General features: G+C 38.5%; 1 protein-coding gene across 1 annotated transcript in view; it reads left to right on the top strand.

Moving 5' to 3' along the window:
• The window catches only part of il1rapl2 (interleukin 1 receptor accessory protein-like 2), a 1094678-nt gene that overhangs the window by 687947 nt on the left and 392320 nt on the right, over positions 1 to 14411 (top strand). The window lies entirely within an intron of this gene.

A 14411-nucleotide genomic window follows, 5' to 3' on the forward strand; every position in this document is an offset into this window, starting at 1 on the left:
CAGTGACACAGCACTTAAGCCCCACAAACTGCAGTCTGACAGATAGATGGTTCATTATCCTGGACACCATAGGCTCATCCACCTGAATGTATCTTTGCTTACCCCTCAACAGGGATAGCAGGATGATATTGAAGGCATGGGAGAACAAGAAAACACAACACTTACAGTGTTGCTGATATTTTTTCACAAGAGAAGTCATATTGTCCAGGACTAGTCATCATGATGTGGGACATAAGGGCTACTGGTTTGTAGTCATTAATTGAAGAAGCATTTGCTGGATCTGTTAGGAACTGCAACAATACAGGATGTTTTTCACAGCAGATATATTCAATATATAATCTAATTGTAATTTTTGTAAAGGGACAAACATTCATACCAGTGGAGAAAAGGCACAAGGATAGCACAGCATATAAAAGGTTTGAGACCATGATTAAACATGGCCCCTATATAGTGTGACTAGAGTGTTCCTTCAAGCACCTCTATGGTTCAGTGGGGATTGCTAGGGCTGGTATGCTCAACTTGGTTAAATTGCATCTCATAAGTGAAAGAGAATAGCAAAACCCCAAGAGCAAAAGTGTCAACATAAAGACAGGTGGTATCATTGTGCACATTAGGGCCATACTGAAAGCTGTACCACAGCAGCCATACCACATGTAGTTCAGAATAGGCCACCCATCTGAAGCTTAGCACATTCAAGTCCAGCCAGTATTTGGATGGGAGATAAACCAGGAAAAGCTTGAGTTGCAGCTGGAAGAGGTGTTGGTGATCCAGCAGGGGATGCTTAACCTGTGATCTGAATGTGGCTACAAATTTTCAGGTCTAGTGATGGGACCACTGTGCTGTAAAAATGGCACTGTCCTTTTGATGAAATGTTTAACCAGGATTTTGACTCTCTGTGGTCATAAGAGATCTCTGGGCATATTTTACAAAGAGTAGGGTGTATCCTGATGTCCAGGCTAAATTGCCCATCACGACCTAGTCATTCTGGATCCCTAATCATCCCCTGTCTCTAATTGGCTATCTTTCTCTCACCTAACAGCTAATGTGTGGTGAGCGTACTGGCACAAAAATGGGTACCGTCGCATCATACAGGTGGAGGCTACACATTAGTGGTGGTTGAAGTGGCTCCCTACTCACTATGTTAACCGATTAAAGTAGTGAGAAAAGCACTATATAAATGAAAAGAATTATTATTATAATGACAGGTGCTTAGCCTTTTAATTAGATTTAAGTTGCTCAGGATGGCAAAAATACCTGTACCTATTAAAGGTCTAGTACAAGAGCTTCAGGACATTCAGAAATACTAAACACTCCAGAAGTAATGCCAGACATTGTTGTATAAGTAACCTCTTAGTCAAGTTTAAGAGGCTCTCCTTGTCAGTAGCCAAACAACCTGGAGTGAGGAGGTTAGCTGGGTCAAAGTCTTGACTGACAGGTAGAAACTGCAGTCAAGAAGATTTCAAACAAATCATGTAAGATTAACCACTCAGTGCTTTAATGCTTAAGGCAGTTGTTATGACTTCATAAAATGAAAATAATGAATGCCTGAAGGCTGAAATGAATCAAAGGCCAGTGAATGGAGGTACTAAAAGAGCTACCCAAGTTATAATCATTTAACAGGCAGGGGTTTGAAAATCCAGGGAAATAACCAAGAATCAAATCACCAAAGCCAGAATCGCTATCCACATATCAAATTCAGAAGTTTAAAGTAATGTCTTAATATGGAGCAGTGTTTGCCATTAACTGTTGCTACAAATATTTTTTTATAGTAAAAAAAATAACACACAATACTTCAACATTGAATCAGTAAACATATCAAGCAGTAAGAAGATCCATTGTACAGCACCCACCCAACACCTACTTTACAGCTCCTGTTATCCAGGAAATTGTGAAAAAGGGCAAGATCTTGATGGCTTCAAGGGGGAGGATGCAACTGCACAAAAAAAACAAACAAAAATAAAGTTTCATAGATAACCAGTCACTGCTCCCCTCTTTGCAACTCTGTAGAGGTTGAACACAGGATTATCACTTTGAAATACAGCAGCCAGCTGTTCTGTTATATCTTGCAGCAAATAATTCAAGCATTATAAACTTAAAGAAGGAATATTTCCAAAAACTGAGGTATAGAGAATCATGGGATTTCTAGCAAGAAGTTAAGACTAACGTTTCTCAAAGAGAATAGTCTCTGCTGGAAAGAGAGCAGAAATATCCAAGAAAATGAAGACCTGAGGAGTAACAGGGATGTCACAGGAAAGGGCAGATGAAAGGAAAGCTTGCCAAAAGGCATTTTGACTTTGGGACATAACCAGTACCTGTGTATGAAGGTGCCTAGGGCTTTGGAAGAACAAGAAAAGCAAAGGGGAATATTGGAAAGGCTCATAATGAAATATGGGGTTTTGTTTAGATATAAGCATTGCATAAACTTAAAATGGACGTGTCGGTGAGGTTTTAGGTTTTTAGATGCAGCAAAGATGATCATGAAAATCAGATAATTTTGTTTTTAAAAGAAAAGAATCCAAATGTTCAATGCCACCATCTTTGATAACTGATCACATAATGTGAATTTCCCCTTGGGATTAATAAAGTATCTATCTATCTATCTATCTATCTATCTATCTATCTATCTATCTATCTATCTATCTATCTATCTATCTATCTATCTATTGTGTCACATGTTGAGCAACAGGTGTAGCAGTGGTAAACAAAATAGCTATAGCCATGCAAGAATCCGCACAAAATGGTGGTAACAGTAAAGAAACAAGACTACCAATTGACATTGGCATCATAACAATTAAACAAAATGCAAACAATTATAAAATTGATTTTAAAAAAATGATTTTAAATTTATGACAAAAATATACAAGTCATAGCAGCAGTGTTTTGGGTATTAGGGTAAGCCACAAGGTAGGCCATGGCCAGTAATGCCCACTAATTCAGAGTTTGTTTTTTTCTGTTTTGGTTGATGTAACCCAAGAAACAACACAGATGGCTGAATCTGGTAACCACTGATTTAGAACATAACAAAACCATTGATAACTGTTACCAATAAGGCAGCTATGGTGGAAATACATGTTTGCATCGGTGTAGTGGTTTGTGCTGCAGTGGCCTCAGGAATCTAGCATCCTGGGTTAGAATCTTTTCTCTTCTTATTGTTTGCATGAAATTTGCATATTTTCTGCATGCTTTTTGGTGATTTTCTTCTCACGTCCAAATTATGTGTGCATTGCTTTAGCTTGCATTTCTAAATTAGGTGAGTGCATTAGTATACCCAGTGATGGGTGGGTGTCTTGTGAAGGGCTGGTTTGTGCCATGTGTTTCATGGAGATTAAGAGGTGAAATGATAGAAATTTTTAAGCTTATGAAAGGAATTAGAACAGTAAATTCCAGCTGTTATCTTTAAAATGAGATCAACAGGAACACAGGGATACAGTTGGAAACTTGTTAAAGGAACACTCCACCAAAAAAAATACTGTTTTAAATGTTACAAACTTCATGTAATTTGTGGTGATGGCCAAGAAAAATTTTTAATATCATGTTTTTTGGACAAATGACATCATAATATTTCTGATAGGAAGGAAGTCAATGGTAACTAACACTGAAAAACAGTAAATAATAAAAACTGCAATGAAAAAAATGTGCACTACTTGCGTTGCATAATCCTTGTGCCAAGTTATCCTGTTATATGCTCATAACATTCAAAACACGTGTCATTTTTGTAAAAAATATTTTGAAATAATTAACTCCACAAAATGAAAGCAGTCCACAAACAGGACCCCCCTTCACATTTGAATGTGTTTCTGAAGACCCACCTCTCCACATCTTTCAATGGTCAAGAGACCTGTCTCATGTTCTAGGAGATATTTTCTTTATGAAAATGTGAGATTAAAAATTATTCTAGTAGTAGTAGTGTATTGGAGATTTTGAATTTGGGATCCTTCAGATCTCAGCTTGATGTTACTCTACAGTAGATGAAAAGAATGGATTACCTTTTTGGACTGGATGGTCTGTTTTTGTCAAAATTGTTCAACTTTTACCAGCATTCAGTAGACTCAGGCACTCCATATTTCCATTTGGACACACTCGGAGATGCAAATGTTCTAGTTAGTTATGGACAGAAGTATGTAGTCAGTAGGTTTTGTGCCTATAAAGAAGTCTTTTTCTTTTTCAAACAGGCTAAATGCAACCAATATAAAAATACAGCTAATGTAAATAATACCTGCATTAGGATTTCACTAGGGTCTCTTTGTGGGTTTAAGTTTATTTAAGTCTAATGTCCCCTATTCTAATTCTGGCATCTCATGTTTCTGTCTTCCTGTTTCTCTTTTCTCCCCATACTGCTTTCTTCATGAATACCATAGCACAATTTAAAGTTATTTATAAACACCAAAATAGTCGAAAATTCAATTTGTGAAAGCAAATGCGCCAAAGTCTAAGGTCCCAATCATGGTATATACAATGCAGAGTCTTTTTGGCTTACATGCGATTAAAGAATAACATTTCTCTTATAGTATTTCTGTCCATTTATTAAATTTGTTCAGGTTATAGAGAAAATATTTCTTCTGCTTTACTTACTGCTGCCAAAGTTAAGAAAGCAATTCCAGGTCAGTACACTGAGCCCTGAGGGAATTTACAAGGCCCATTCTACAGAGAAAGCAGCTGCCAATTGCAGTGTTTATAGAAAGCTCCTCAGGAGCTCCGTGGAGCACAGCTAATCAGCGCTGCAGTGGCTGCCCTCCAAGTGCAGCCAACAATGTGCCCGTGCTCTGCTTGCACATGCAGAGCAAATTATGATCAAGTCGAATACTCTTCATTTGAATCCCCACCCCCCATCTTAATGTTCTGAAGATGTGATTGCTGTAGTTACACTGCAGGGACAAAGCCAAATCAGTGTCTGCAGTAAAGAAGCAACAAACAAAGCAACTGATGGCAAACTAATGCAGTTCTTATTTAAAATTTAAGAATGCATGAAGATATATTAGTAGGTTTTAGAGTATGAAATGCTAATTACAGGTACTTTCATTTGGCCAGTCCATCCATCTATTATCCAACCCGCAATATCCTAACTACAGGGTCACGGGGGTCTGCTGGAGCCAATCCCAGCAACACAGGGCGCAAGGCAGGAAACAAACCACGGGCAGGATGCCAGCCCACCGCAGGGCACACACACACACATACCAAGCACACTCTAGGGACAATTTAGGATCGCCAATGCACCTAACAGTCTTTGGACTATGGGAGAAAAGCGGAGCAGACGGAGGAAACCCACGCAGAGACAGGGAGAACATGCAAACTCCATGCAGGAAGGACCTGGGAAGCGAACCCAGGTCTCCTAACCAATGTTCCCTCTAAGCTGAGTGCGTGAGCAATCGCTCACACGAATTCAGAGCGTCGCTCATACTTCCCGCACGATCGCTCATTCTGACGGCGTCGCTTGTACTTATCGCAAAAATTGGTGCTCATAAATTTTTGGCTTAAACAAAATGTCGCTCATAAACAACGTTTTTTGCTCACTATATGCTATTTCTTAGAGGGAACCTTGCTCCTATCTGCAACGCAGCAACTTTAATTTGGACTTTAATTATCCAAATATTAACTGGGATAACCTTGAGGATGGAGGAGCACAAGAGCAGGAGTTTTTGTTAGTAATCAGTGACTGTTTTTTAACACAGCATGTTAAAGCACCAACAAGGGGTGAAGCCTATCTGGATTTAGTATTCTGTAATAATCAGGATAGAATTGAGGGTGTAGAGGTGATTGAACCACCACCATAATGTAATACAATTCTCAGTATTTTGTAAGAGTGCAGATGCAAAGACTAAAATTGTTAAGTTGAACTTTGGTAGGGCTAATTTTGAGCAGATGCAACAAAGTCTAAGTAGGATAGACTGGGATAAGCTTTTAAATGTGGAGACAGTCTAGGAGCAGTGGAACAGGTTTAAAAATGTTTTACATGTAATGCAGGACAGATACATACCTAAATTTGGAATTAATAGGAAACTAAAAAAAATGGTGGATTAATAAAGATTTAAAAAAGAAGTTGCAAAGGAAAAAACTGCTTTATAAGGCATATAAGACTAATAACTGCAAAGAGAACCGTAGCGTATGAGAACATGAGGGCAACCATTAAGAAGGATATCAGGGAGGCTAAAAGACAGTTGGAGAGGAATATAGCAGATAAGGCGAAAGAAGACCCCAAGAGATTCTTTCAGTATTTTAGTAGTAAAAGAACAGTTAAGGAGGAGGTCAAGTTCATCAGGAATAGTAAAGGGGAATTAAAAGATACAGACAATGAAATAGCAGATGCCCTAAACTTACATTTTTCTGAGGTGTTTACAAGTGAGCAAGTGGATAACCTACCAGAGGTAAACACAACTACTAAGGAGGTACTGAGGGATTTGGAAATTGTAGAGGGAGAAGTGCTGCTCAGATTAAATAAGATGAAATCAAACAAATCACCAGGACCAGATAATATTTATCCCTGTGTTCTTAAGGAGGCTAGTGAGTACATATATAAACCCTTGACACATATTTTTAGGAAGTCACTGTGCACTGGAGAGATTCCAAAGGACTGAAAATGGCAAATATCATCCCATTATATAAAAAGGGTGACAGGGCAGATCCAAGCAACTATAGGCCAGTAAGCTTAACAAGCATCACAGGAAAATTAATGGAAGGAATTATTAAGGATAAGATTGAGCAACACATGGCAAGGACAGGAGTTATTCTGAACAGTCAGCATGGGTTCAGAAGAGGGAGGTCGTGTTTTACTAACATGTTGGAATTCTATGAGGAGGCAACAAAAGGATACGATCAAAGTGGAGCTTATGATATTATTTATCTGGACTTTCAGAAAGCATTTGATAAGGTGCCACATGAGAGGTTGGGCATCAAGTTAAAAGAAGTGGGAGTTCAGGGTGATGTTTTTAGATGGGTGCAGAATTGGCTCAGACACAGGAAGCAGAGGGTGATGGTGCGAGGAACCTCATCAGAACTGGCCGATGTTAAGAGTGGTGTTCCACAGGGGTCAGTGCTAGGGCCTTGCTATTTTTAATATATATAAATGATTTAGATAGGAATATAAGTAACAAGCTGGTTAAGTTTGCAGATGATACCAAGATAGGTGGATTAGCAGATAATTTGGAATCCGTTATATCATTACAGAAGGACTTGGATAGCATACAGGCTTGGGCAGATTTGTGGCAGATGAAATTTAATGTCAGTAAATGTAAAGTATTGCACATAGGAAGTAAAAATGTTAGGTTTGAATACACAATGGGCAGTCAGAGAGTACACCTTATGAGAGGGATTTAGGAGTCATAGTGGACTCTAAGCTATCCACTTGTGTTCAGAAGCCATTAAGAAGGCTAACAGAATCTTAGGATAGCACAATGTGTGGAGTACAAGTCCAAGGAGGTTATGCTTAACCTTTATAATGCACTGGTGAGGCCTCATCTTGAGTACTGTGTGCAGTTTTGGTCTCCAGGCTACAAAAGGACATAGCAGCACTAGAAAAGGTCCAGAGAAGAGTAACTAGGCTGATTCCAGGTCTACAGGGGTTGAATTATGAGGAAAGATTAAAAGAGCTGAGCCTTTACAGTTTAAGGAAAAGAAGATTAAGAAGTGACATGATTGAAGTGTTTAAAATTATGAAGGGATTTAGTACAGGGGATCGAGACTGTTATTTTAAAATGAGTTCATCAAGAACACGGGGACACAGTTGGAAACTTGTTAAGAGTAAATTTCGCACAAACATTAGGAAGTTTTTCTTTACACAAAGTACGATAGACACTTGGAATAAGCTATCAAGTAGTGTGGTAGACAGTAAGACGTTAGGGACTTTCAAAACTCGACTTGATGTTTTCTTGGAGGAAACAAGTGGATAGGACTGGCGAGCTCTGTTGGGCTGAATGGCCTGTTCTTGTCTGGAGTGTTCTAATGTTCTAATCCATGTATTTTCTAGCAAAGAAGAGATAAGCATTTATGTTCTGCGAGTTAGCTGTGCTGAACTTCTTGCCACTCTCAAATGAAGTGCATGTTTGACCCTTGTCTTTCTGATTGTGGAGTCATGAATACTAACCCTTGCTATAGCAAGAGAAGACTGCCATTCTTTGGGATATTTTATTGAATCCTTTGTGAATTTCTTGATAATCTGAGTGTCACCCTTGGAGTAATTTAAGTTGGCAGGCCACTCCTTTAAAGGTTCACAAATGTCTTCAAGTGTTCCCCATTTATAGATTATGACTTACAATGGAGCCTTAAAAATGGCTTTGTAGTCCTTACCTGATTGATAGATATCATTTTTTTTTTCTGATTCCTTCAACAATTTACTTTGATCATTGCATTATGTGCTTATTGAGACTCTGTGCAGGCTAATGGACTCAGATGTTATGAGGTTTACTTTATATTGAACAGGACTGGCTGTAATCAACCCTAACTCACTCTAATTACCCCTTTAATTGGATTTATTTAACTAGGGGGGATTACTTTTTCAGACAGGGCCAGTTAATGTTGGATAATATTTTTCATTAGATAAATAAAGTAAAATATATTATCTGTTCACTCTGGTGCCCTTTATCTAATATCAAATTCAAGTTGAAGACTTGGACACACTCTTTGTCAATCATTTTAACAGAGTGTGATGAAAGGCATGAATGGGCTGGCATCCCAGTCAGGATCAATGGTTCTTTACCCAGTTTGTAGGCCACCATATTTAGCATAGACTATAGATGGCTAGAATAATTGTAGAGTAGAGTACCCTTTACTGGTCAAGGTGACATAATGGAAGGACAGAAGGAGACTGGATCAGAGGGCCATGTTCTTCCTCAATACACCAGACAGCATCATGACTATGCTGTAACTCTAAATGGGCACATGTGCAAGGCTGCCTGGGAAATGTATTTCTGATGTTTAGCTTTGCTAGGTTCCTTGGGTGTCACCAGCATGAGCTGTCAGGAGAGGACTTATTTCAGGGAAAAAAATGCAAAAAAATAGAAAGATTTGAAAGAAAAGGACTGTGAAGTGGTATTTTCAAAATAAAAAAAATCTTTTTAACTCAAGACCTGCGTCTTTGTAGACACACCTGTGATTTGGGGCTCTCCTTGGTCAACAAGAGTAAAACAGGAAGTTTTTGAATACTTTTTGGTGGCATTATATGCTTTATAAAGTCTTCTGCTAGACTACTACAGAAATATCACTTATTGTAGATGTGGTGATGGAAAAATTATAAAAATTAAAGTTGTTTAGTGGAATGACATGCTCACTGCGAACTCACCCTTGGAGAATGCAGTGGAATGCATTATGCATGTTACACCCCAAACCTCTAACCACCTAAGTCACCAAATTAGTTGCTAAGAAGTATTAATCAAATTGCCATCTTTATAATGATCAACAAAAATTCTAAATAGCAATAAAAAAAAAGTTGGTACAAGCCTCAATCTATTTGCTGTGGAACTGCATCATGATACAATAAAGAAAATAATTAAATAACAAAATACTGGGGTGCAACTCGAATACCTCAGAGATTTATTTTAAATGATGTGTACCAGACAGATCATTCTTTTCTTTTCTTGTCATATTTTATTTTAAAAACTTCCAAACCATCAAGCAATGTATCTTTATTTTATTAACAAAATTTCAGTTTGTATGTATTGTGGAACGAGCCCCGGGCACAGACAGACGGACATCGTTTTAGCACCGAACACACATTTATTTACAATATATTTACAAGTGCACAACCCAGTGCCTCAGCACCAATCACCCCAATGTCCAGGCCTCTTTCTTCAGTGCCTCTCTTCGCCGCCTCCACTCCTCTCCTCCAAGACTTTTGTCCACTTCCTCCCGACTCCAGTCATCGAATTGAGGGAGGCGGCCTCTTATATACATGCCCGGATGGGCTCCAGGTGCTTCCCAACACTCCTCCGCCAATACACCCCTGTGTGGCGGAAGTGCCAGGTGCACACCCGGAAGCACTCCGGGTGTCCCCGGTCGTCTTCCCCCCAGCACTTCTGGGTGTGGTGGAAGTTCTGAGGTCCAGGACTCTCCAGACACCGGGGCGCCCCCTGGCGGTGACCATGGGCCCGTACAGGGTTGAGCTTCAAAGCTCTGCACCCGTGGTCCCCAACGCAACCAGGGCGGTTGCCCCTTCGTGGTCTACATTCATTTATACTGAGCCAGTGTAGAGTTGCCAGTTAACCTAAAAATTTATCTTTGATACATGGCAAAGAAAATTGGAGCATCAAGAGGAAACTCCATATATGATGTTGTGAAACATTTTCTTAAAGCACACAGCACCTGTCAAATTCAAAATAACTTACAACTAAATATCACTACTTAATTAGGCAGTTACAATGAGATGAATCTCACCCCTTAATTCTAACTGAAAGCTGAAAAAGAACACTGTTAAAACTTTTAGATTGTGTTCTGTTGCAGCGTTGTTTTGACTGTGATCTAATAGATTCTGAGACATAATAAAGGTTACAGGTTACCATAGTAGAGGGGAAACAATCAAGTCACAGATGGCCTGTGGTGAAATCAACCTGGCTACAAGTTCATCCATTAAACAAACCAGACAGAAGCAATAACCAAGCAAATTCCTTCTGTAGACCTTGCAAGCTAGCGAACAATTGAATGGCTGATCCATGCAACAGTTTTAAATGAATAACTGATTTGATGCTTCATTGTTTATTCTCTCTTCCACATTGGAAAACTGTCACCAGATTGCAGTGCCCAGGAATTGTAAGGTCATAAAGCCACCTTCTGTGTAAATTGGACATGGTTTGATGTGCATATCAGTATAGACACAGATCATCTGGAGAAAGCCTTCTTGTCACTGTAATGATAAAGGACACCACTCTTTCAATGACAACTTAAAGAGAAAATAAATCGAAGACAGTAAGGCAGTGCCGCATCTATTCTATAGTGATATAACTCATAACATGCAGAAATAAATAGCTTATTCTAGATATGAGACTTGCAGGATGCCACCACTTCGTGTCGTTTATCTTTAGGCACACTGGGTCGCCACTTGAAAAGCACAGACATTTATTTTTCTGCAGTCAGGTGTCATTTACTCCCATTCCAATCTTCCACACTTACTTATCAGCTTTACTTCAAGTTTATTTTAACATTGTACAGTGAAATTTTTGCTTTCATATCTGACCAACATGAAACATTTCGCCACAATCTAGCACCACAGTGAGCAAATGTTACCAGTCAAATGTGGACCTTATTTTGAAACCACTGGATTTGTACAAAAAGTAGCTTAAAAATCTCAGCTGTAGAAAAAGTGGGCAACAAGCTGTCAGAAGAAAATGTATGATATGACCTCCTAGTTATGGTAAAGTAAGCAACATCTGCTGCATTTAAGCCATAATATGAAGTAGATGAAGATTTGCATAAAGACGCATGTAATTTCCCTCATTAACTAACTGAACAGGGCCTAGAATTTAAATAGTTGTATTACATCCCATACATTTTTCATATTGGTGCAGGTGTCACAACAATTATCAGAATTATCAAGCAGTAGCCTGTGCGCCATTAGTTACTGTCTTGATCTCGGAACAGTCCAAGTTGGTGACAGAAACTATGTTCTACCACACTTTGTAGTGCCAGACTGAAAAAGACCCCTGTGTACTTGCTGGTAAAAGTTTGCCATCTTTGCCTGCCCACCTTTTGTAGACCATTTGAAACTGTGCCCCTTTCCCTTTTTCAAAGTGATTAACCTTAAAGTACAATTCATTTATCAGACAAGCCAAGTGCTATCAAATGCTTGTAAAGATTGAGTCCGGGGTACAGGATGGCCTGAATAGTTATGTTTTGATTAAAAGACCTAAACAGTTCTTTAATTGTCAGCAACTATTTTACATTCTATCAATGATCTTGGTGTAATGTTTATTTTCAGTGGTAATGTTCTGCTTTAATTTAATTGCGTGTTTCTGTGTGCGAGTGAGTGAGACGAGAGGTGGGTTTGCTTTGATGCAGGGTTGGCTCATGCCTGTGACCCTGAATGGAGTTAAGCAGTTCAAAGAAAGTTATGCTCTATTATGCTTTTCTACTTGCATTTTAAACTACATCTAACCTGATGACACGATGATGTGACTTTTTTATGACTTGGTAGGAACTGAAATGTTACAAAAAGGTTTACAGTCTGTTTATTTGGTAAAGTTGATTTATTGCTCAGAAAAATTTTATTTAAAAAAAGTGACAAGCTGTAAAACTTTTAATGTTCTAGTTTCCATAGTTGCTTTGATAGCTGACACCTGACATGGTTTCAGTCTTTGAAAAAGCATTCATGACATATACAGAGATCTGGGATTTCCATTTTAAAAGCATTTACCATAGGAGGTCTTTGTGGCAGTTGGCAGAATAGGTTAATGCTGTGTGTATTCTCAACAGAAGTACCTGTAGGCTTTGAAAAAGAATAGGTAGTTATCCTTTTACGCCTAAAATAAGCATGATAACAAATACATGTTCATGTCAATGCAAACAGAAATATTTAGTCCTGTTTTAAATTGTTTTATAATCATTCATTTTACAAAGTCACTTACAGTATATCAAATTAGATTTACTTTGTTCTTAAGCTTATCCCAACAGCACTGAATGCAGGAATTAACTGTACTGTAGACATTAATCAAAGAGCACATTTACTCACATATCCACACTCTCTCTTAAAGGCTGAACTTATAATAACCATTCAACCTAACCCACATCTGTTTAGGAATTCAATGAAATACAAAAATACCTGGAGAAAATATGCACAGATACAGGAAAAACCTGCAAGTTTCACACAGAAAGTGATATCCAAAACATTTAAACCCAAACCTTTGTTGTCCTTTGTTGTCCATCCATCCATCACTAAGCATATTTAACCAAGGTTCTCATGTTACAGGGAGCTATAACACTGCTTTGGAGTAGTGGGCAGAAGGTAACATAAAGATATGGATGAGGTGCCATTTCATTGCAGAGCTCAAGCTCTTGGTCATACTAACCCCTATGCCACTTTATCCATCCATCCATCCATCACTAAGCATACTTATCCAATATTCTAATGTTACTGCGAGCCATAACACTGCTTTGGAGTAGTGTACTTAAGGCAACAGCCAGATATGGATGAGGTGACGTTTCATTGCCGAGCTCAAGCAGACAAAGACTCTCATTCAGTTTTCCAGATCAATTTTAAAGTTGCCAATTAATGTACGGTATATATGTTTGGGAAAACTGGAATAATTAGAGGAGAAATACTTTGATATGATGCTAGTGTGTTGCAGGGAATGCCATGTACTCCTCCACTATACATAATTCCCGGAAGAACCTCAGAAACATAAGGAAAACATGTCCACAAATATATTGACATCCCAGGTCAATGTGGCAATGACCTAAAACCTTTGCCATTTGACTGCCATTTAACCAATTACTAAATTTTGTTCTGAAATTTTAACACACCATCTACACTAACACACTTGCTTTACTTACCAAATTTTTCAGCTCACATTCTTTTTATTCAGGTCAGGCAAGGTCCGACCTAGCATTGCTGCCTTCCAAAGACTTCCTGAATTCCAGGCCAGTCACTGTTTTCATGGAGTTTGCATGTTCTCCCTGTGTTCGTGTAGGTTTTTCCTCAGGAGCTATTGCTTCACCACCTATCTCACAAACGTGGATTAGGCTGATAGATGACTCTGAATAGCCCTAACACTTTTTGATAGCAGGTGTGTGTGTGTGAATAGTATGCATTAACAGTTTAAAAGAAGATGAATAAATGAGAGTCAGCAATATTTGTCTAGATCAGTGATTTTCAACCTTTTTGAGTTTTGTACTAACTGAATTGACAAAATCTTTGCAAAAGGAAGAAATGGAAAATATAATAAACTTATTAACACTGTATTATAATTTGTCTAACCAGTGCACACAAGTTCGAGTACTCTTTGAAAATCTGGTTTCTTAATAGAGCCGATATTCTAGTGTCCAGAATTACTAACATTAGATCAGAGAGCAGGGTCACCCTGGGAGTTTCGAGCACCCAGATTTACTTACATTAGATCAGAGAATCAAAGAGTAGCTGGAGACTTTTGCGTTCCCTTTGGAGTTTCAAACATCCAGATTTAGGGTTTTGGATGCTAAAAAATAGTTTTTAGAACCTTTTCAGACAGATAGAAAATCCAAGTTTCCATGTTAGGTTATGTGTAAACCTAATACACAGGACAAAACATGACATACTTTTCACTTCAAATGTTATCTGAAAATATTCACATTGGTTTAAAAAAGTATGATCGGAGAATTCACTTATTTTCATGGGCTGGCAAAAATATTCTATGGAGCAGTACTGGTTTGCAGACTGGTGGTTAGAAAACACTGGCCCAGATCAAATCTGCAGTAAGACTTCCACGTGTGCTCTGTGCACATTCAGATGCTCCATC

The sequence above is a fragment of the Polypterus senegalus genome, chromosome 10 (genome assembly GCF_016835505.1).
Source record: "Polypterus senegalus isolate Bchr_013 chromosome 10, ASM1683550v1, whole genome shotgun sequence".
Taxonomy (NCBI): domain Eukaryota; kingdom Metazoa; phylum Chordata; class Cladistia; order Polypteriformes; family Polypteridae; genus Polypterus; species Polypterus senegalus.